Source organism: Zingiber officinale, unplaced genomic scaffold, assembly GCF_018446385.1.
Source record: "Zingiber officinale cultivar Zhangliang unplaced genomic scaffold, Zo_v1.1 ctg229, whole genome shotgun sequence".
Classification (NCBI taxonomy): domain Eukaryota; kingdom Viridiplantae; phylum Streptophyta; class Magnoliopsida; order Zingiberales; family Zingiberaceae; genus Zingiber; species Zingiber officinale.
Window position 1 is genome coordinate 419,375 of NW_024589904.1, and position 21,976 is coordinate 441,350.

The 21,976-nt window shown below is 34.7% G+C and overlaps 3 non-coding genes across 3 annotated transcripts; all 3 read right to left on the bottom strand.

Annotated features, from left to right (window-relative positions):
• Positions 1-18,158: 18,158 nt before the first annotated feature.
• Positions 18,159-18,231, bottom strand: TRNAA-UGC. Its single transcript has one exon. It is a non-coding gene; the product is annotated as a tRNA-Ala (tRNA).
• A 3,117-nt stretch (positions 18,232-21,348) lies between these two features.
• On the bottom strand, positions 21,349-21,421 carry TRNAA-UGC. Its single transcript has one exon. It is a non-coding gene; the product is annotated as a tRNA-Ala (tRNA).
• A 372-nt stretch (positions 21,422-21,793) lies between these two features.
• Positions 21,794-21,866, bottom strand: TRNAA-UGC. The gene has a single exon. It is a non-coding gene; the product is annotated as a tRNA-Ala (tRNA).
• Between the last annotated feature and the right edge of the window lie 110 nt (positions 21,867-21,976).

A 21,976-nucleotide genomic window follows, 5' to 3' on the forward strand; every position in this document is an offset into this window, starting at 1 on the left:
CTTCTGTTTGCTCTTCAATTTTGGGCAGTCCTCCTTGAAATGCCCTTCTTCGTTGCAATTGTAGCAACGAATCGTTCTTTTCTTTCATTGATGCCTCTGCGATCTAAACTTATTAGTATTAAAAAATTTATTGAAGCATTTTACCAGTAGTGCCGCTTCGGATTCGTCGACCGAGGCTTCTGAGTCAGAACCGTTTATTTTTGCCTTTAAGGCAATGTTCTGACTAGTCTTCTCCACTCCATTGGGCTCTGAAACTCGAAATTCTTGAAGTTCAAAAGTGGAAAACAATTGTTCTAAAGTACTTACCTCGAGGTCCTTAGAGATGTAGTATGCATCTACTAAGGAGGCCCATTCTGGAGTTCTGGGGAAGACGTTGAGCGCGTACTGGATAGAGTCCCGGTTCGTTACCTCTTCTCCAAGATTGGTTAGTTGCGTGATCAACTCTTTGATCCTTGCTTGGAGCTGCGCTACCTTCTCGCCTTGGTTCATCCGGAGGTTCGTCAACTGGTTCCCGAGGATATCGCGTCTCGCTAGCTTTGCTTTGGAGGTACCTTCGTGAAACTCCAGGAATTTTTCCCAGAGATCTTTCGCGGAGTCGTAGCTTTCGATCCGATTTACCTCCTGAGGCGGCAGAACGCTGAGTAGGTGGAACTCAGCCTTTCCGTTGGCGGCGAAATCTGCTTGCTCCTTTTTCGTCCAGGTGTTTTCCTCCTTATCTTTCGGAACTGCATAACCATATTTCATTATTAAAAGAATGTCAAATTCAGTTTTAAAAAATACCTCCATTTTGTGCTTCCATGTGGCGAAGTCTCCGTCGAACTTCTGGGGATGGATGTTTGCTCCGGCCATCGTCTTGATCGTAGTGCTTCAGTTGGCGGTTAGTCCTTCTGAGGCGGTCAGGCTCTGATACCAATTGTAGTTGCAGCGGAGGCCGACAAGAGGGGGTGAATTGCTGAAAACAAAAATAAACTATACCCTCCTCGTGCTTTTAACTCAATTAGTGCAATAGTAAATAAAGCAGTAAAGTAATTAAAGCAGTAAACGGAAAAGAAACAGGAATTTAACCTGGTTACAACCAAGGGGGTTGTTAATCCAGGGCAATGAGAAGCGCACTAAAAAGAATCTCCTTTACTGAAGGCGGAGAAGCCTTTTACACTTTTGAAGCTTAGAACTATTGTTAGGAATGGCTACACAATGGATTGCTTGAGTTGTTTTGAATTCCTAGCTCCAGGGGCCTTTAAATAGCCTCTGGAAATCTGATCTCGAAGGTCCAAGGCGCCTCCAATAGGGGTCCAAGGCGCCTCCAAGGGGTCAGCGGATAAAACTTTATCCGCTGCGCAAACGGTCTGTTTGACCAGGCTTAAGGCGCCTTCATCAGCCTTGATGGCGCCTTAAAGCTAAAGGCGCCTTCAAGGCAGCTTGAAGGCGCCTTAAGCTGTTTATCGAGCACAGCTTCTTTTCCAGCTCTTTTGCGTTGGCTTTCTTCAGCTTCCGACGCTCCGTCCTTTTGGATGATTTTGGCCAACCGAAATAGGGCTCACCCGAACCCAATTTCTGGCCTTCTCCTCGAGCAGCCTTCCGTCCTGGCTTAACATCCCTCGAACGCTGCGTACGTTCTTCACGCCCACCAGAGTACTCTTCCATAGCTCTCTCGTCCTTCGGACGCACCGAGCCAGTCGGCTCCCTTCCCGTGCTGTCCTTCTCGCTAGCTGCATCTTCCGCTCGACTTCCTGCGCTCCTAAGTTCCTGCACACTTAGACACAGGGATCAAACAAAGCAGGACCTAACCAACTTGGTTGATCACATCAAAACTATCACGGGGTCTAACAATAACATCAGTTAATCATCCATAATAGTTTGACTCATGATCATTATTATTATGATTCACTGCACCATGACACCACTGTTTTGCTCTTTTTTGTTGCTTTGAGATTCCACTATACGAAATGCAAAACTATTTATATTGAACCAATGGTAACTAAATGCTACATGATTTGGACCGCTAGAAAGAACCCTTAGACTAGGTCATCAATTCAATCATTTGTTCGATCAACCTGTAATATATTGAAGTTGTAGCTTGGTTAAGAAATAAACATTTTAAAATATAACATATCTATTTATCTATTATCATGTCATTTAATAATAATTTACGATGTGAAACGTATACGTCTGGAAAACCATACTGCAAATTGCATTGGAACCATATCATCCAACGGATAATTATTTGGACGACGGCTATGCTGAAGTCTTCTCTTCAATTCAGTTTTTAGTTTTCTGTTCAGTTATAACATTAATAATTATTAAATTTCATTATTAAAGAAACAATAAAATGAAATTAAAAATTTGAAAATAATACTTACTCACGATATTGTTGTAGTGTTGCACAATTAGAAAGGATATATCTATGAACTTGATTCAGAGTTTTATGATCCAATGTAACTACTTGGCGCCCTTTTGTAGGTCGTCCCACATATGGGAAACATTGGTAATGAAGGAAACTTAACACTTGGTGCCTCTTTATGTCGTGTTCCATGATTGCATAGCGAGTTCGTACCCTCCAAATAATGAGAACAAAATATGACACATTCATTTGCCAAATATGCTTCTACAATGTTGGCTTCTGGTCGAGCTTTATTTTTGACAAAATTTTTAAGCTTTCCTAAATATCTTTCTATTGGATACATCCACCAATAGTCTACAGGTCCAGCTACTCTTGCCTTATATGCTAAATGTACCACTAAGTGCACCATAACTATAAAAAAAGATGGTGAAAAAAATTCTTTTTAGCTGACACAATGCCACCACAACCCCTTCTTCAGTCTTTTGTAATTCATCTTCTCATAAGGACTTTCACACACTATCTTAAAATATTCACACAAAATAATAAGTGGTGCAATTACCTTTCTAGACAACACATGACGAAGAGCAATTAGAAGAAATTGTTCCATTATGACATGACAATCATGACTTTTTAGACCCATAATCTTACTACGTCTAACATCCACATACTTTGAAATGTCAGATGACATACCATTAGGGATACGAATATCTTTCAAGATTGAACAAAATATTTTATTTTTAGCTTTGCTCATACAATAACATGCAGCTGACAAATATTCTGTACCATCATCTTGACTTTGTGGCCATAAGTGCTTCATAATATCTAAAATTTTCATGCCTCTAAGTGCGGCTGCAATATCTTTGCTCTTGTTGGAATCATCCAAAAGTGTCCTAAGAATATTATCATAAACATTTTTCTCAATGTGCATAGGATCCATATTATGTCTGATCAAATTAAATTCCCAGTACTATAAACTAAAAAATATGCTTCTTTTTCTGAACATTTGTTCGATCGACTCTGTTTTTACCCGTGCAGATAGTTTTGATGCATTACTCTTACCATAAACCATATTTCTATTTTGGGTCATTTGTAGAACTCCAGTTCCAGACAAATGGCTTCAAATCTAATTCACATCGCTTTGGCTTGCCATAACTTGTCATTGTTCACATTTCTGCTTCTGGGGTTAAGAACTGACAATGCCCTCTATATGACCATTTCTTGCCATGCTTTAAGTATAATGCATTTGTCTTATCAGCACATGTTGGACATGCGTTCTTAGCATATGTGTTCCATCGAGACAAATATCATAAACTAGGAAAGTCACTAATGGTCCAAAGTAATGCTGCCTGCATTTGAAGCATTTCTTTCTTGCATGCATCATAAGGTGCAATTCCATTTTCCCACAAGTCTTTCAATTCAGTCAATAAGGGACACAAGTAGACATCAATGTCATTTCTTGGTGCTTTTGGACCAGGAATTAAGGTGGATAGAATTATAGAATGAGATTTTATGGATTCCTAAGGTGATAAATTGTGCAACATCAGAACAATAAGCCAAGTACTATACAAAGTACTTTGATTTTTAAATGGATCATGCCCATCTGTAGCGAGCCCCAAATGTACATTTCTAGGATCATATGTAAATTCATGATGTCGTTCATCAAATGCCTTCCATGCTGATGAATGAGCTGAATGTCTTAGATTCCCATCCTCAACTCATCACTTAAAATGCCATTGTATACTTTCAGACATCTTAGATGGCATCAATAGTCACTGCAATCTTGGTTTTAATGGAAAATACCAAAACACCTTGGCCGGAGTTTTCACCAAAAGATGTTTTTTTCCCACCAATACGTGACCTATTGGGTTGTTTCTATAAGTTTTTCCATCTTGAAAGGTTGCACACTTTGCAAGTCTGTTCCTTCTCATTTCCACCCCAATAAATCATGAAATCATTTGTACATGTATGTATTTTTTCATAATGAAGCCCTAATTTAGAAATCATTTTCTTTGCCTCATAAAAAGAATTAGGCATTTGTACTTCAGGCGGTGGCACTCGTCAAAGAAAATCCAATAATGTTGCGATGGATTTATCACTCCATTGTCCACTCACTTTCAACTGAAATAACTCAACAAAAATTGTCAATTTAGAAAACTTAGTGCATCCGACATATACCGGTTGTTTCCCTTCATCTATTAATCGATAAAAATCTTCTACATTTGACTCCATTGGCATATGACTTGTTGATGCACCCGAGTAATTTTCATCACTTGCAAATAAAACTTCAGGTATCTTAAATGTTTCAACTTTTGTTTTTCGTGCCATGAGTATATGGTTAGTTATCCTAGGAACATGTTCCAACGAAGTCTGAAGCCCACTGCTCATGCTTTACTGAGAGGTCGTAATAGGTAGTTTTTCTCCATGATAATCCCAAATACGATAATCTCATAGTATACCATTTACAATCATATGTCCATGTATTGTTTCACGATCATGATTCAATGAGCTTATGCATTTGTAATAAGGACACGGTTGCGTGCCTCCATGAGTTGTATCAGCATATGCAAAACGTAAAAAGTGTAGTACTCCCACCCGATACTCAAAACTATCACGGTGGCATTCCATCCATGCTTTCGGCATTATGCAATCCTCTTCAAATATTTTTAAAATTTAAAGAATTAAATATTAACAAATAATTTAAGCAACAACTAAATAATTTAACAAAATAACTTTGTATTGTTTTAAAATATACACACACTATTACTCAAAAAACTATATATATATATATATATATATACATTATCAATTTCATGTTTAATTACAAGAGCAACTACCATAGTTCTCATATTAATCTCTTTGTTTCTTAAACTAAAACAGGTAAGGTAACAATATTTTCTTCCCATAAAACCATCTCTAAAATCAAATATTTGTTGGAAATGGAAGAATTTATTTTCCTTTTTTTCCGGATAAGAGAATAAAATTTCACCTACAATCACTAATAACTAAAAAGCATGAGAGATAAAAATAAAAGTGCAAAATTTGGTACATGTATCTAGCTACAAAAGATCAATTCATGATAACTAGTAAAATAATAAATCTCATAATCTTTTACTCTTTAAATAAACAAAATACATTAATTCAAAATTAAATTGCAGTTATTATTCTTGGTCAAGATGTACAATAAATAGATAAATAAAATTTACTTGCTAGTCCTAATTAAAAGAAGCCATAATAAAATGTTCATAGATTACTTTCTTTTCATATAAGTATAAATTTGTAAGTGTTATTGGAGTTCATAAGGATTAAATTTATTCTTACTTGACATTTTTTCAAAATTTTAACTAGATAAGTATTCAATTTGAGCTTTTATCTAGAATCAATTAAGATCCATTAAGGAAGAATACGTCATCTTATAATTTCACTATTATCTCTATGACATTTATTTTGTCTATGAAAAAATGAACATGAAATCAAAAACAACAAAGTAATATACTAATATATAATATAAATGAAAAGAAATTGCACTTATAATTTTCTTAAATGCATAGAGGAAGAAGAAACTCTAGATTCTTGGGGTCTCTTGGCGTCGCTGCTCCTTGTTGTAATTTTGAACTCACAGCTGTGAAGAGAGGAGTTGCATATTAAGAAAAAAACACAGGTAAGTACGCTAAGACTTCCAGAACCCTAAACCATAGGATCCCAACCAAGGACTTTGTTGTTCATTCAAATAGGTGCATCGAAGGCGCAAAGACAAAAAGATATTCATCAAATTAAAAAGAGTGTTTGGAAATCAAAGAATGGAGTGAGTGATAAACGCAAAGAATGACTATACCTTGTTCGAACGGAGGATTAATGGAGATTTGGAGCTTCTCGGTGTGAATAGAGGAAGAGGATGGGAGGAAAGGTTGCGTGAGCGTTGAGGAGGGGTTGGGAAAAAAAACCGAGGAGAATAAAAATAGGAAAAGAAAAAAATGATATAAATAAAATTAAATAAAAAAATTTAAGGACCACTGGATTAAAATAAAACAAAAAGGAAATTGATATAAATATAATTAAGATTTCATAAAATAATTATTTATTAAAAATTAAATTTAATTATTGATTAAAAATTAAATAATTAGGATGGGTCATTGATTAAAAATTTAATTACTGATTAAAAATTAAATTAATTATTATTTATTGTAATAATTATCAACTAAATTTTTATCAGTACTTTTTTTAATAAAAAAATTAAATATTACCGACTAAATTTAATTTTATCAGTAGAAAATTATACATTATTGGTCAAATAGATTTGGCTAGTAAAAAATTAAATATTAGTGGCCAAATCAAATTTTCGATCAGTAAATAAATTAAATATTACCTGCCAAATCTAATTTTAACAGGTAAAAAATTACACATTACCAGCCATATTAAACTTGAGTCGATAATAAATTAAAATTACCTGCCAAATAATTTTTTGCCTGTAATTAAAATTATTTACTGGCCAAAGTAAAATTTGGCCGGTAAATCTTTTATTTACCAACTAAATTCAATTTTTCCTGTAGTGAAGATGGGAGAAACAGGAATGTAATCGACCCACAAAATGAATATTTAAGGGTTTTTCCAACCTAATTTTTGCCGCGGTTACATACTACTTCTATATGTTCCCATTACAGCTATAGAAGTGGTTATAGAAACCAATCCTACAATATGTCTTTCATTGCAGTCACAAATCGCTTCTAAAAATGATATCATGTAGTGGGCACATATGACAGTTGCAAATTGTCTAACGTAGGGTTGGTTATGTGAACCGCTACAACACACAATATATAGCAACATTTTCTATAAAACCGATTCAAGCTATAAGTGAGATTGTTTGACCGATTCTAAAAAATCAGTGCTGAAACCTCCAATTTTTTGTAGTGATACAACCATAATCCATGAAACATATAATCATTATGCAAAATAAAATGATGGCGACGACAGACATGTCTATGCAGTGGCGGATCTAGGGAGGAGCGGGGGTGTGCTTGAGCACCCCCTTGCTCTCGGAAAATTCCACTAATATGCTGCAGTCCGAGGGGCAGCGAGAAGGAAGACAATCTCCAGCTCCCTTCTTTGAGCACCCTCTTCCTTTTTTGTCTTGATCCGCCATTGTGTCTATGTCTGCAAAAACTTCGAAGCCTGCAAGTTTGGTACTCATGGTGGTAAGTAAAGAAGAGCGACGACTCAGGGCATCTATGACATAGTTCAGGCTATCGGCTTGGTGTCTCAATGTAAAGGCGAATTCAAGAAAATAAGTTATCCACTTGGTGTAGTGTCCGAAATCAATCCCTGCTAACTCCATGCATGATTAGAGTAAGTTACAACGTCTAATTTAAATAATGTAGATTTATTAATGATAATTATAGATTATGTGATTTAAATCTCAAGATACCTATGTTTAGGAAATTTTAGAATAAATTTCGAATGTGTATAAAATTTATATAATTTAATCATTGGTGATAGGTTTATAAAATTTATATAACTCCCTAAATCCGAAGGTATATAAAATTTATATAAATATTTAGTGATTAAGCATTCAATTCTAAATATGTATAAATTTTATACATATTTGAATTATGAATAAAATTTGTTTAAGGTATATGAAATCCAAATATGTATATAAAAATTTATATGATCTAATATTTGTTGTTGAACCATTCAAATATTACATAAATTCGAATAGGTATATAAATTTATATGATATAATATTTGTTGTTGAACCATTCAAATATTATATAAAATTCGAATAGATATATAAATTTATGTGATCTAATATTTATTGTTGAACCATTCAATTATTGGATCTAGACTTGGTGCAATATATATATATATATATACACACACATGTAAGGCTCACTGGCGGCCGGCTAGGGGGTGAATAGCCCCTGCACAAAATCAAACAAAAGAACCTTTCTCGGACAAATAACTTCGTTAAAGAGCACTTACATTAAATAATAAATAAACTGAAAAGCAGAGACTAAGAGGTTTTACTTGGTTATAATTTGGGAGGTTGTTAATCCAAGGAATAGAGTATCACTAGTTTCTCCTTTAGGCGGAGAAGCATCTTTACAACAGTGAAGGCACAGAAAATAAGAAGTTAAACAAAAATTGAGATGTGTACAAGTGTTGTTGCAAGAATGCTTGTTGTATTTAGCTTCTTGGACCAAGGCTGTATTTATAGCCTTGGTCGGTTCCAGGCGCCTAGAGTGGTTCCAAGCGCCTAGAGTGGTTCCAGCCGCCTGGAGTGGAATAAAAACTTGTCCCCAATGCAATAGTCAAAGACCACGTCGAAATGGCTAAAACTTGGGTTCCGGGAGCCCCAAAGTGAAAAGTCAACTTTTAGTTGACTTTCTCTCTGGCCTCCAGCTTCGGCTCCACTTGCTTCGGTCTGGGTCTTCCGCTCTGACTTCGCTCGCTTGGGTGATTTCGGCCATCCGAAATAGGGCTCACCCGAACCCAACTTCCGGCCTTTTCCTCGAGCAAGCTTCCGCTCCGACTTCTCGTCCCTCGGAATCGTTGTGTGCTTCCTTCTCGTTCGCCAGCGTACTCTTCCGCAGCTCTTCGTCCCTTGGGCGCACCGAGCCCGTCAGCTCTCTCCCATGCTGACCTTCTCGCTAGCTGCATCTTTTGCTCCTCGAGCAATCTTTCGCTTTGGCTTCTCATCCCTTGGAAAAACCGCACGCTCCCTTCTCGTCCGCTGGTGTACTCTTCCGCAGCACCTCGTTCCTTAGACGCACTGAGCCCGTCGTCTCTCTCTCCTGCGTCGTCCTTCTCGCTAGCTGCGTCTTTTGCTCGACTTCCTGTGCTCTTCAGTTCTGCACACTTAGACACAGGGTTAAACACAACAGGACCTAACTTAACTTGTTTGATCACATCAAAATAACCTTGAGGTACCAACAACACACCCCTATGGGATTTGGGAGAGAGGGAGGATTTGTGAGGAGATTGCTAGAATTTCCGCCAACCTAGCCTTGAGTCCCACCAATCCAAACCCTAAGGTGAGGAGAAGAGGAGGAAGTTCGGTAACAAAGAATCAAAGACATGTTCTAAAATATTTTATGCAATATTCAATTCATATAATGATGTTTAGGTATGGTAATTCAATCATGTTTAAGATAATTTAGTATGTCATGTTAGTTTCAGTTGTATATTTTTGTATGATATAAATTCAACCATGTTTAAGATAATTTAGTATGCTATGTTATTTTTGGTACTATATTTTTGTCTGCTATAAACTCAACTATGTTTAAGATAATTTAGTATGTTATGTTAGTTTTGGTTTTATGTTTTTGGATGCTATAAACTCAACCATGTTATGGTAATTTAGTGTATATGTTAGTTTCAATTATATGTTTTAGTGTGCTATGAAATCAACTATGTTTTCTTTGATAACTTAGCATGTTAGTTAATTTCGGTTTGTATGGATCAGTATATATGATATGAATTCAATCATGCTCTTAGTAACTTAGTATGTTAGATTAGTTCAGAATTTATGAATATATATGTGATGGATTTTATGATAATATGCCATGTGTGTTTATGAACTTGTAAACAATTACTATAGGGTTCGGAATTTATGTCTGCGCATGTTATGGGTCTTTTGATAAAAATGTCATGTGTGCATGGATATGTTCTTTTCCTCTAGCATATATTCATTCTGTGTACTATATAAACTGATTGTCCTGATCTTCTCACTCGTATATTGATACACCGACATTGTTTGATTTATGGAAGAGCTTGTGGAGATTGGTGACTACACTGCTCTCCATTCTTGCCATCGGACATGGATATCTTTCTCAATGGCACAGACTGAGATGACATTGGTAATGAAATGTCAGCCTTTCTTGATTTGCTCTTGGTCTCTTGCTTCCTCCTACATTGTGATTTTATTTTTGTAAAAGTACAGTAAGGGCTTGTTCCGCTCAGTGACTCACTAATATGCTTCTCTCTTTCTACTTTTGTTTCAGTTGAGTATTTTGCGGATCCTATCACCAGCCCAAGCTCGCAGTTAGATGAATGATAGAACATAGAGTGGATCGCTTAGGTCAAGCAAGCACATCATTGTCTCTCAAATAAGATCTTAATAGGAAACTATATTCCATTCTTTAAGTCAAGCAGCTTATTAGCAGATTTTATTAATAAGTTGCCATAGCACTCATTTGTTTGATTTTATTCCTTTGTACTATTTGCAGGTGTTTTTGTCCAAGTTGTCTCAAAATCTAGACAGGCTCTAACGCCTGAAACATTAAGTTGAGATGGTTAGGTTCAGATTCTTCTTTTGTTTTAGAGGAAAAAGTTATTGGTTGGTATCCAAAAAATCAAACAAAGAGTTGATTATTTCTGTCTTTGTACATCAATGATGATGTTGGTTTTAAAGTAACTTCCGGACTGTTTAAATTGACATTCCATCCTAAGCCTGCTAGTGTTTCCAAATTGTATTATCTTGGTTTAAGAAAGTGCAATCATATCGGTTACAGAGATTTTGAAATGGTTTTGCCTAAAAAAATTATGTCTAGTTGGATATTATCTCCGTGAAATTGTCCATATCCTTTTGCCTGAATATGAATTTTAATGTGTTTAACAAAGTCTTTTATAATCATATTGAAATTAGGACATAAGTAATACCAAGATTGGTATTCATATCTACTTCAATGAGGCCAATAATGACTTTTTCATTATCAGAAAGTCTGGTATCATGTAATACTAGGAGCACTTTGCTTCCTAGCCTAGCTCTCGTAAGTCCTCTAAGTCCAAATATAATTAATCCTAAATAGATATAATTATGTTTTTTGAGATATAGCGTTTTGACTGCTTCTTCTATCATAAGGTTAAGTCTAACTTCTCCTTCATCAGGGAGATGAAGAGCTTCTTGTTTATGATGTCTATAGACTGATGTTGAAAACGTTAAAATTCCTTGACTATAAATTTTTTTTGGGTTTAAAGTATTTAATTATTCATTTGAGAAAATAGTTAAGTCTTTGTCTAAGTCTATTATTTCTTCTAGTCGATGAGGGTTGATGATAGAAAAACTATTCTTCCGGTTAGGGTGTCTAACCAAGAAGTAGTATTGTATTTTGTTGGTCTAGCCACAAAAGAAGGTCCATTAAAGGGTTCAGTTCTTGTTATATAGTCATCAATCCTAGTAAAAGTTAGAAATTTAGAAGTGACTGGTGGTATCTTAGGTACTGCTTTCCCTAAAGATAATTGACTTAAGTCTTTGTTTAGCTTTGTTAAAGATTCTTTCCAATCAGTGGTTTGTGAAAAACCAAGACTAAGTTTTTCTAATTGTAACAACTTATTCTCAATTAAGGAGAGTCGGTAGTGAAGTGAGGTTACTAGGGCTATGATGGTGTTGTTTTGTTGTACTTGTATTTGATCTCCTCGCCCAGTGAGTTCTAGCTGGCAATAGCCATCTTCCTTAGTGATTGAGAAATATTTAGAGTATTCCAAAGCTTCATCGTAGTGTGAATTTTCAATGCTTAAGTCCATTAGAATTTTGCTAGCTATAGCAGCTTACAAGGATTACGAGATTTGGTAAATGGATGTTAAAACTACTTTCCTTATGGTTCAACCTCTCGATTTTATAAAGTCTGAGAACACCAATAAATTATGTAAGCTCAAGAAGTCCATTTATGGACTAAAGCAAGTATCTCGGAGTTGGAATCTGCGATTTGATGAAGCCATTAATTAAAGATTTTTCTTTTGTCAAGAATCCAGAAGAACCTTGCATTTACAAAAAGGTTAGTATGAGCAAGATTACGTTTCTAGTGTTGTATGTTGATGATATACTTCTTATAGACAATGACATTCCTAGCCTATAATCTACCAAGACTTGGTTGGGAGAGTGTTTCTCAATAAAAGATCTTGGGGATGCAACCTATGTCTTAGGTATTAGAATATACCGAGATAGATAAAGCATGTTACTAGGGTTGAGTCAAGGCACATACATTGACAAAATACTGAATAGATTTTGTATGCAGGACTCCAAGAGAGGATATTTACTAGTGTCACATGGTGTGCATCTTTCCAAGGCTATGTATCTAGGAACACAAGAGGACAGAAGTAGAATGGATAAGATACCTTATGCTTCGGCTATATGGTCCATAATGTATGCTATGATATGCACACGATTAGATGTCTCATATGCATTAAGCATGATGAGTAGATATCAGTCAGATCCTGGAGAGCGTCGTTGGACTGCGGTAAAGACTATCCTCAAGTATCTTAGAAGAATAAAAAACATGTTCTTAGTTTTCGGAGGAGATGAAGAATTAATCGTTAGAGGATATATTGATGCAAGTTTTCAGACAGATTAGGATGATCTGAAATCGCAGTAAGGATATGTGTTTTGTTTGAATGATGCAGCTGTTTGCTAGAGGAGTTCCAAGCAAGAGACAGTTGCAGACTCAGCAACTGAATCCGAGTACATAGCAGCTTCAGAGGTAGCAAAGGAAACTGTATGGATCAAGAACTTCATAGGGGAGCTTGAAGTTGTTCCTAGCATTGTTGATCCAGTTGTGCTATACTGTGACAATAATGTGGCCATTGCGCAGCTAAAGGAGCCAAGGTCTCACCAACGATCCAGGTATATACTAAGGAAGTATCACCTCCTCAGAGAGAATGTTCAGAGGGGTGATGTATTGGTTAGCAGAGTAGATACTAGCGAGAACATCGTAGACCCACTCACAAAGGCCTTACCTCTACAGAAACATGAGACCCATGTGAGGAGCCTAGGACTGAGAGTCCATAGTGTTTGACAATAGTGAAAGTGAGAGATTGTTAGTGTGTGCACTTATGTGCCAAGACACTCCTTATGTATTTTATAGATAATTACTTTATAAAGGTAAGTATTTATCATTAATTATTTACTTTTCTGTACGTATATGATTAATGATAAAGTCTCACAGATTAATGGGTATATTAATATGAAAATAGTCCTTGATCGGATAGATATCTAGAGGGGGCATGAATTTATAGATCAACGCTAAGTATGACTAAGTCGAGATAGACCAAGGGATGGATATCCAAGTTATACTTGGGGTGCCTTGAGTTTAGAGGTACATTGGATACGACCTGCTTAAGAGGAGACCACATACTAAGCATCATGGTCATTCTTCTTATGAATGAGTGTAACTAATCTTTTGACTTGAGACCTTTATTTATTCTATGCGTGGGGTTATGTACTTTGACACCGTTAAAAGCAGTCTTTAATCGGATTGTGATTAATATGGTAGTTGGGTGTATAGGAAAGCGTAGAGAGAATAGTGTTGAGTCAATAGAGAATTTATTGCTCTTTTGGATTAGGAGTTGACATCCTGGCCGCTTGATAGAAATATTAGTGACTCGGAATCCATGACCATGGGAGGAATAATTTATCATTTAAGAGGAGTCTATTATATTTTAGAAATCAAGTAAAACAATTAATTTGATAATAATGCATAACCTACCGAATTAATTGGGATGTAGGCTTAGATGAAGAGATTGAATTACACAGTAATCGGTTCATGGTGGTTTATAGTTTATGACTGATATTAATTTTATCACATTGGGTGGCTAAAACTATTACTAGACTGTTATCTTAGTCTGTGTATGAATTTACACTGCCTTCGTGTATAAAATCTAGAGAGTCACACACATTACACGTAGACATGAACATTATTTATAATTGATTATTTTAGTGGATACTAAAATTAATTAATTGATTATTTTAAAATAATAATTAATTGAATTATTAATTAATTCTGAAATATCGGAATCTAGTTGAGATCAAGATTAAATATGGATTTATTTGATACAAAGAAGAGAGAATTCAAATAGGCATAATCATGATGATTAATGGAGAATTCGAAGAGTCATCATAATGATGATTAATGAAGAATTCAAAGAGTCATAATAATGAATGTCATAAATGAAGAATTTATGGAGGCTATAACTCTTCATCTTCCTAATTAACGGAGATCATAAATGAAGAATTAATGGAGATCTTAACTCTTCGTATTCCTTAGAGGCTATAAGTAGCCATCCTCATAAAGATTCAAGTGACGAAATCCTTATCTCCATTTCTTCCTCGTCAACTTCTTCGCTTTCTTCCATCAGAAGAGATCGGTAGTGCTTCCAAGATTTTGTCGATCCAAGAGGCTAGCACCTAATGGATCATGTCAAGTTCGTGATCTAGTGTGCTGGATACCGCTAGAGGAGTCACACATGAGGCTCTTATCTATTTGTGGTATCATTCATGCCAATCGCCGACTCGACGTATATTTTTATATTATTTTATGTAAAATTATATGTACCACGAAGAGATTCATGATTCAATATATGTCTTCCGCTGCACTTCGAATCCAACATAACCCTGCATATGATCCTGATAGAATAGCATAGCAAGAAAACTTTTTCCCCATTGGTTTTTGTAAGGTCGTTAAAAGGTAATTAGATAGAGCATTAATAATAGCTATCTTATGATTAGCTATTCTAGGAGAGGTTAGAATATTCCAAATATTATCTATCAAACAATGTTGTATTGGATCTAGTTGTGCTCTTAAGTGAAACTGAAAAGTATCCTCTTTTCTTGAGTATTGCTGATGTTCTTGATTACTGAATTTCATGGTCTTATGGCCATAAGTTCATATTTTCTTTTGTTTGTCCATTTTCCTGAAATGCTAGAAGTTAAGTTAGTAATTGTGATAAAGTATCAGCTAGAGAATTATTAATTCCTTTTATATGTTCTCAATTTATTTTTAATCCTCTATTGATGATTGTGTCCGTAAATTTTATCCATCGTTTTGAATCAAGTCCTTTCCTTGTTCCCTTAGTTTATTGGCTATATTTAACTATGACTTCACAATTTGTTCTAAGTGTAATTTCTATTTTACTGCAAATAAAAAGCATGAAGGAGTCTAAGCAATAAATGACTGTTAGTATTTCATAATCTAAGGAAGTAAGATGACCCTTTTCTTTGTATTTTCCTAAGGCAAATCTGCATAGAGATTTTGAAGTTTTTGGGTCGTATTTTGAAGTTTTTCTAAATAAAGCTTCACCATATCTAGTTTCGCATTCATCAATTTCTATGACTTAGTAATATGAATCTAAAGGGAGAGTTAGTATTAACAACTGTTGAACCATAGTCTTAATTTGCCTGACAAGATCTAGATCTTGTTGGTTAAAATATCTTTGTTCAGTCTGAGATGTTTTATGTATAAGAGACCACTTATTTTTCCAATGTCTTTTAGGTAGGGTCTAGCATAGTTAAGTAAACCCAACATAGATCTAAAGGTTTTGATATGTTCCATTTTGTCAGAAAAATTTAATAATTTAGCGGAGATATGAGTTTGGAGTGATATTTTTTCCTTTCCCAATTATACTGCTTAGGAATTCAATATGTGATAATGCTAGCTTCATTTTCTTCCGAGAGACAATTAACTCATGTGTTTCAAATAAGTAAAATCATGTGGAGATGAGCATAATGCTCTTCTTTTGTTTTGGAGAAGATTAGTATGTCATAGACACAAGTAAAGGAAGCAACTTCTCTAAAAATGTCATTAATTTTTCTTTGGAATACTTGGGGAGCTACTTTGAGTCCAAATGACATAACGAGTCTTTCAAAATGTCATTCAGAATAGGAAAATGTAGTCTAAGGGATAAAGTCTAGGTGCATTTTAACTTGTCAAAAATCAAATTTCATATCAAATTTTGAATACCACTTTGAATTCTGGAATTTATGAAGTAATTGATCCTCATTAGGTATCTTATAACCGTCTTCATGGCAATTAGCATTGAGACGCTTATAATTAAATACTATTCTGGACTGACCTCTCTTTTGCTCTGCTCCTTTATTTACAATGAAAGCAGGACTCCTATGTCTTGAGTCCGACTGTTGTATATCCTTAAGTTTAAGTAGTTAGGAAATATGACTTTTACATTTTTCGCTTCCCAATTTGTGTATTTTAAATCTTGCGCTTTAATAGTCAAGTCTAGATTGATAATGTTTAGTTTGCAGTAGATTTTGTCTCGTTCTCAATATTTGGTAGAGTTTTCTCCTATGATTTCTAATTTTTCGAGTCTAGAAATTACTGTGTCTAAAGTTTGTTGTGTTTTCAATAAGGTGCATAAATATGCATGATCTACATAGTCCTGATAATAAGTATCTATGTCTTGATTATGAAAATAACAAGCGGCTGAGTCTTCTACTTTCGTGTCTCTGGGCTTTCATAGCCAAGTAAAGTTAGTTTTCTTGATAAGGAATCTACTTTTTGCCTTTGCAGGTATTTTTAACCGGACAAGGACCGTTTGAGGTCGGGTTGAAGGATTCACGAGGACGAGAGGAGCTATCGCCATGCTTACAAGCATTGAACTCTGATTGTATTTTTCTTGTACCAATTCATTGTTGTACTACTTAGGTTGAATGTGATATAGTATGCAACTTTCGAAGGTAATAGCAGAGGGAAATACACAAGGTAGCTATAGCCGATAACACCAATTCATAAATATTCATATACTCAGATTATACTTTTGGTGCATTAATAATTTATGCTATACTTTCTTGGTACTAGGTGGTCTTGATATACTGGTAAAGAAAAGAAATCAAATGCTCGTTTTGTTTTTGTCTTTTTACCATCTGTGATAAGCATAGAATCATAGTTTCTAGAGCATAAAGCTGGCCACATATGGTGTCTGATGTATATCCATTGTTTATGACCTTGTTGGGTTCATACTCTATTTGTTGAGGGTGCACTTCGTATTTAGCTAAGCTTTTGTCACATTAGTTCGTTGAGTCAATGTGCTATTTTATATTTTTTTATAGTATGGTTGTCATATATTATTACTATAACAACAACCAAGCCTTATCCTACTAGATGATGTCGATTATATAGATCCTTTTATGTCATTAAACTCTAGTTCCTATTATATCATTATCTATATTTAAATAAATTTTATCTTATTTTATTGTTACTAATCAAGTTTTTTTTTTGTTTTTACTCGTTTGATATACATATTTGTTATAGTTTCACATTCTCTAGAGCATTTATTGGTCGTTTAAGTACATCCATGTATCATTTAAACATGTCTCTCAGAGTTTTCCTTCAATAAATGCAACTTGACTTTCTCTCTAATACTTTCATTTCTTATTCTGTCTATCCTTATATGTTCACACATCCTCATTAACATTCTTATCTTTGTAACTCGCATTTTCTGCTCATGTGCTCGAGTCATAGTCAACATTCAATTTCGTACAATATAGCAGGTTTAATAGTGATTTTATAGAACTTTTCCTTTAAGTTTAGAGGTACTCTATGTCACATATAACACCAGATGCTCTCTTCCATTTAAACCATCTTACTTGTATTCTATGTAGGATATCTATCTCAATCCCTCCATCACTTTGTAAAAATGATCCTAAATATTTAAAACTCTCGGTTCTCGGAAACTTGTCATCTCCTATTTTAATAATTATTTTATTACGTCTAATATTGCTAAACTTAAATTTCATATATTTTGTTTTCCTTTCCCTTCCAGTGTTTTCCACCAAGATTCTAGTTTAGCGTTTATTTCTTCACGTGTTTCATCTACCAAAATAATATAATATGCAAATAATATACGCCATGGTACTGTGTTTTGAATGTGTGTCATGTATTATGTCTTGAATGTATGCTATGAGTTCGTCCATAATTAATGTAAAAAGATAGAAACAGTTGATAGTTCCCGGTTCCCTAGTTTTTGTACGTTCTTGAAACTTAACCTTCAAAATCTCCTAGATGTTGAAGAATTTCGTGGAAAAAAGGACAAAAATTAATGGAGATGTGGGGGATCAAACCCCGTGCCTCTCGCATGCAAAGCGAGCGCTCTACCATTTGAGCTACATCCCCATGTACATCAATGTAATTTTCTTTTTTTATTTAATGGTGTAGCTTATTTGTATCTTCTTAAATGTTTATCCTGTATCTACAACTTTTCCTATTACTATATGGTTTGTAGCTTGCCAATATAATGTTGTGCTATTATAGCATTTACATCTTTTGTTTACTGATACGGATTTTGGCGAGTGGGTTCAGGAAATGATATGGAAGTCAAATCAAGATGAGGTGATGGTCATAGTGGAGATAGAGTGATATTCGTTATTTATTTTTAATCCTCTATTGATGATTGTGTCTGTAAATTTTATCCATCGTTTTGAATCAAGTCTATTCCTTGTTCCCTTAGTTTATTGGCTATATTTAACTATGGCTTCACAATTTGTTCTAAGTGTAATTTCTATTTTACTGTAAATAAAAAGCATGAAGGAGTCTAAATAGTAAATGACTGTTAGTATTTAATTATCTAAGGAAGTAAAATGATCCTTTTCTTTGTATTTTCCTAAGGCATATCTGCATAGAGATTCTGAAGTTTTTGGATCGTATTTTGCAATTTTTCTAAATAAAGCTTCACCCCATCTAGTTTCACATTCATCGGTTTCTATGATTAAGTAATCTGAATCTAAAGGGAGAGTTATATTTTTGGAGTTATATTCATCGGTGGAGATATGAGTTTGGAGTGATATTTTTTCCTTGCCCAATTATACTGCCCAGGAATTCAATGTGTGATACTGCTAGCTTCATTTTCTTCCGAGTGACAATTAACCCATGTTTTTCAATCAAGTTAAAGATCATGTGGAGATGAGCATAATGCTCTTCTTTTGTTTTGGAGAAGATTAATATGTCATAGACACAAGTAAAGGAAGCAACTCTCTAAAAATATCATTCATTTTTCTTTGGAATACTTGGGGAGCTACTTTGAGTCTAAATGACATAACTAGTCATTCAAAATGTCCTTCAGAACAGGAAAATGCAGTCTAAGAGATAAAGTCTAGGTGCATTTTAACTTATCAAAAACTAGATTTCATATCAAATTTTGAATACCACTTTGAATTCTGGAATTTATGAAGTAATTGATCCTCATTAGGTATCTTATAACCGTCTTCATGGCAAATAGCATTGAGACGCTTATAATTAAATACTATTCTGGACTGACCTCTCTTTTGCTCTGCTCCTTTATTTACAATGAAAGTGTAAATAAAAGCAGGACTCCTATGTCTTGAGTCCGACTGTTGTATATCCTTAAGTTTAAGTAGTTAGGAAATATGGCTTTTACATTTTTCGCTTCCCAATTTGTGTATTTTAAATCTTGCGCTTTAATAGTCAAGTCTAGATTGATAATGTTTAGTTTGCAGTAGATTTTGTCTCGTTCTCAATATTTGGTAGAGTTTTCTCCTATGATTTCTAATTTTCCGAGTCTAGAAATTACTGTGTCTAAAGTTTGTTGTGTTTTCAATAAGGTGCATAAATATGCATGATCTACATAGTCCTGATAATAAGTATCTATGTCTTGATTATGAAAATAACAAGCGGCTGAGTCTTCTACTTTCGTGTCTCTGGGCTTTCACAGCCAAGTAAAGTTAGTTTTCTTGATAAGGAATCTACTTTTTGCCTTTGCAGGTATTTTTAACCGGACAAGGACCGTTTGAGGTCGGGTTGAAGGATTCACGAGGACGAGAGGAGCTATCGCCATGCTTACAAGCATTGAACTCTGATTGTATTTTTCTTGTACCAATTCATTGTTGTACTACTTAGGTTGAATGTGATATAGTATGCAACTTTCGAAGGTAATAGCAGAGGGAAATACACAAGGTAGCTATAGCCAATAACACCAATGCAAAAATATTCATATACTCAGGTTATACTTTTGGTGCATTAATAATTTATGATATACTTTCTTGGTACTAGGTGGTCTTGATATACTGGTAAAGAAAAGAAATCAAATGCTCATTTTGTTATTTTTGGTCTTTTTTACCATCTGTGATAAGCATAGAATCATAGTTTCTAGAGCATAAAGCTGGCCACATCATGGTGTATGATGTATATCCATTGTTTATGACCTTGTTGGGTTCATACTCTATTTGTCGAGGGCGCGCGTCGTATTTAGCTAAGCTTTTGTCACATTAGTTCGCTGAGTCAATATGCTATTTTATATTTTTTTTATAGTATGGTTGCTATATATTCTTACTATAACAACAACCAAGCCTTATCCTACTAGATGATGTCGATTATATAGATCCTTTTATGTCATTGAACTCTAGTTCCTACTATATCATCATCTATACTAGTAAATTTTATCTTGTTTTATTGTTACTAAGTTTTTTTTTTATTTTCCCCGTTTGATATATGTATTTGTTATAGTTTCATATCGCTTAGAGCATTTATTGGTTGTTTAAGTACATGCCCGTACCATTTAAACACGTCGCTTAGAATTTTCCCTCGATAAATGCAATTCGACTTTCTCTCTAATACTCTCAATTCTTATTCTGTCTATCCTTATATGTCCACATATCCACATTAACATTCTTATCTCTGCAACTTGCCTTTTTTTCTCATGTGCTCGAGTCATAGCCAACATTCAGCTCTGTACAATATAGCAAGTTTAACTGTGGTTTTGTAGGGCTTTCCTTTAAGTTTTAGAGGTACTCTATGTCACATAAAACACCCGATCCTCTCCTTCATTTCAACCATTCTACTTGTATTCTATGTAGGATATTTCTCTCAGTCCCTCTATTGCTTTATAAAAATAATCCTAAATATTTAAAGCTCGCAGTTCTGGGTAACTCGTCATCTCCTATTTTAACAATTGTTTCATTACGTCTAATATTACTAAACATAAATTTCATATATTTTGTTTTCCTTTCCCATCAAGTGTTTTCCACCAAAATTCTAGTTTAGTATTTACTCCTTCACGTGTTTCATCTACCAAAATAATATCATTTGCAAATAACATGTATTATGGTACTATGTCTTGAATGTGTGACATGTACTATATATGTCTTGAATGTGTGCTATGAGTTCGTCCATAATTACTATAAAAAGATAGGAATTAGAGGTGATAATTCGCGATTCTTGAAACCTTTGAAATGTCCTAGATGTTGAAGAAGTTAATGGAAAATGGACAAAAAATAATGGAGATGCGGGGGATCGAACCCCGTGCCTCTCGCATGCAAAGCGAGCGCTCTACCATTTGAGCTACATCCCCATATACATCAATGTAAAATTCTTTATTAATTTAATGATCTATAAAAAGGGTAGCTTAGTGCACAAAACTCTCGTCAATATGGGATTTTGGGAAAGGGTCGAACCACATTGGATCTATTTTACGCAAGAGACTATTTCGGGACTTAAACTCATGATTACAAGGTCACATGACAACAACGTTACTGCTGTGCGGTAACATAATTAAAAATGATTTAAAAGATTAACAATAGAGTTGAGTGGTGGGATGAGACGAGTGTAGTTAATTTCAAATTTTTGGGAATCATGACTTATGTCATTATTATTATTCTTGAAACTTAATCTTCGAAATCTTCTAGATGTTGAAGAATTTCGTGGAGAAAAGGACAAAAATTAATGGAGATGCGGGGGATCGAACCCCGTGCCTCTCGCATGCAAAGCGAGCGCTCTACCATTTGAGCTACATCCCCATATACATCAATGTAAAATTCTTTATTAATTTAATGATCTATATAAAGGGTAGCTTAGCGCACGCAACACTCGTCAATATGGGATTTTGGGTAAGAGTCGGATCACATTG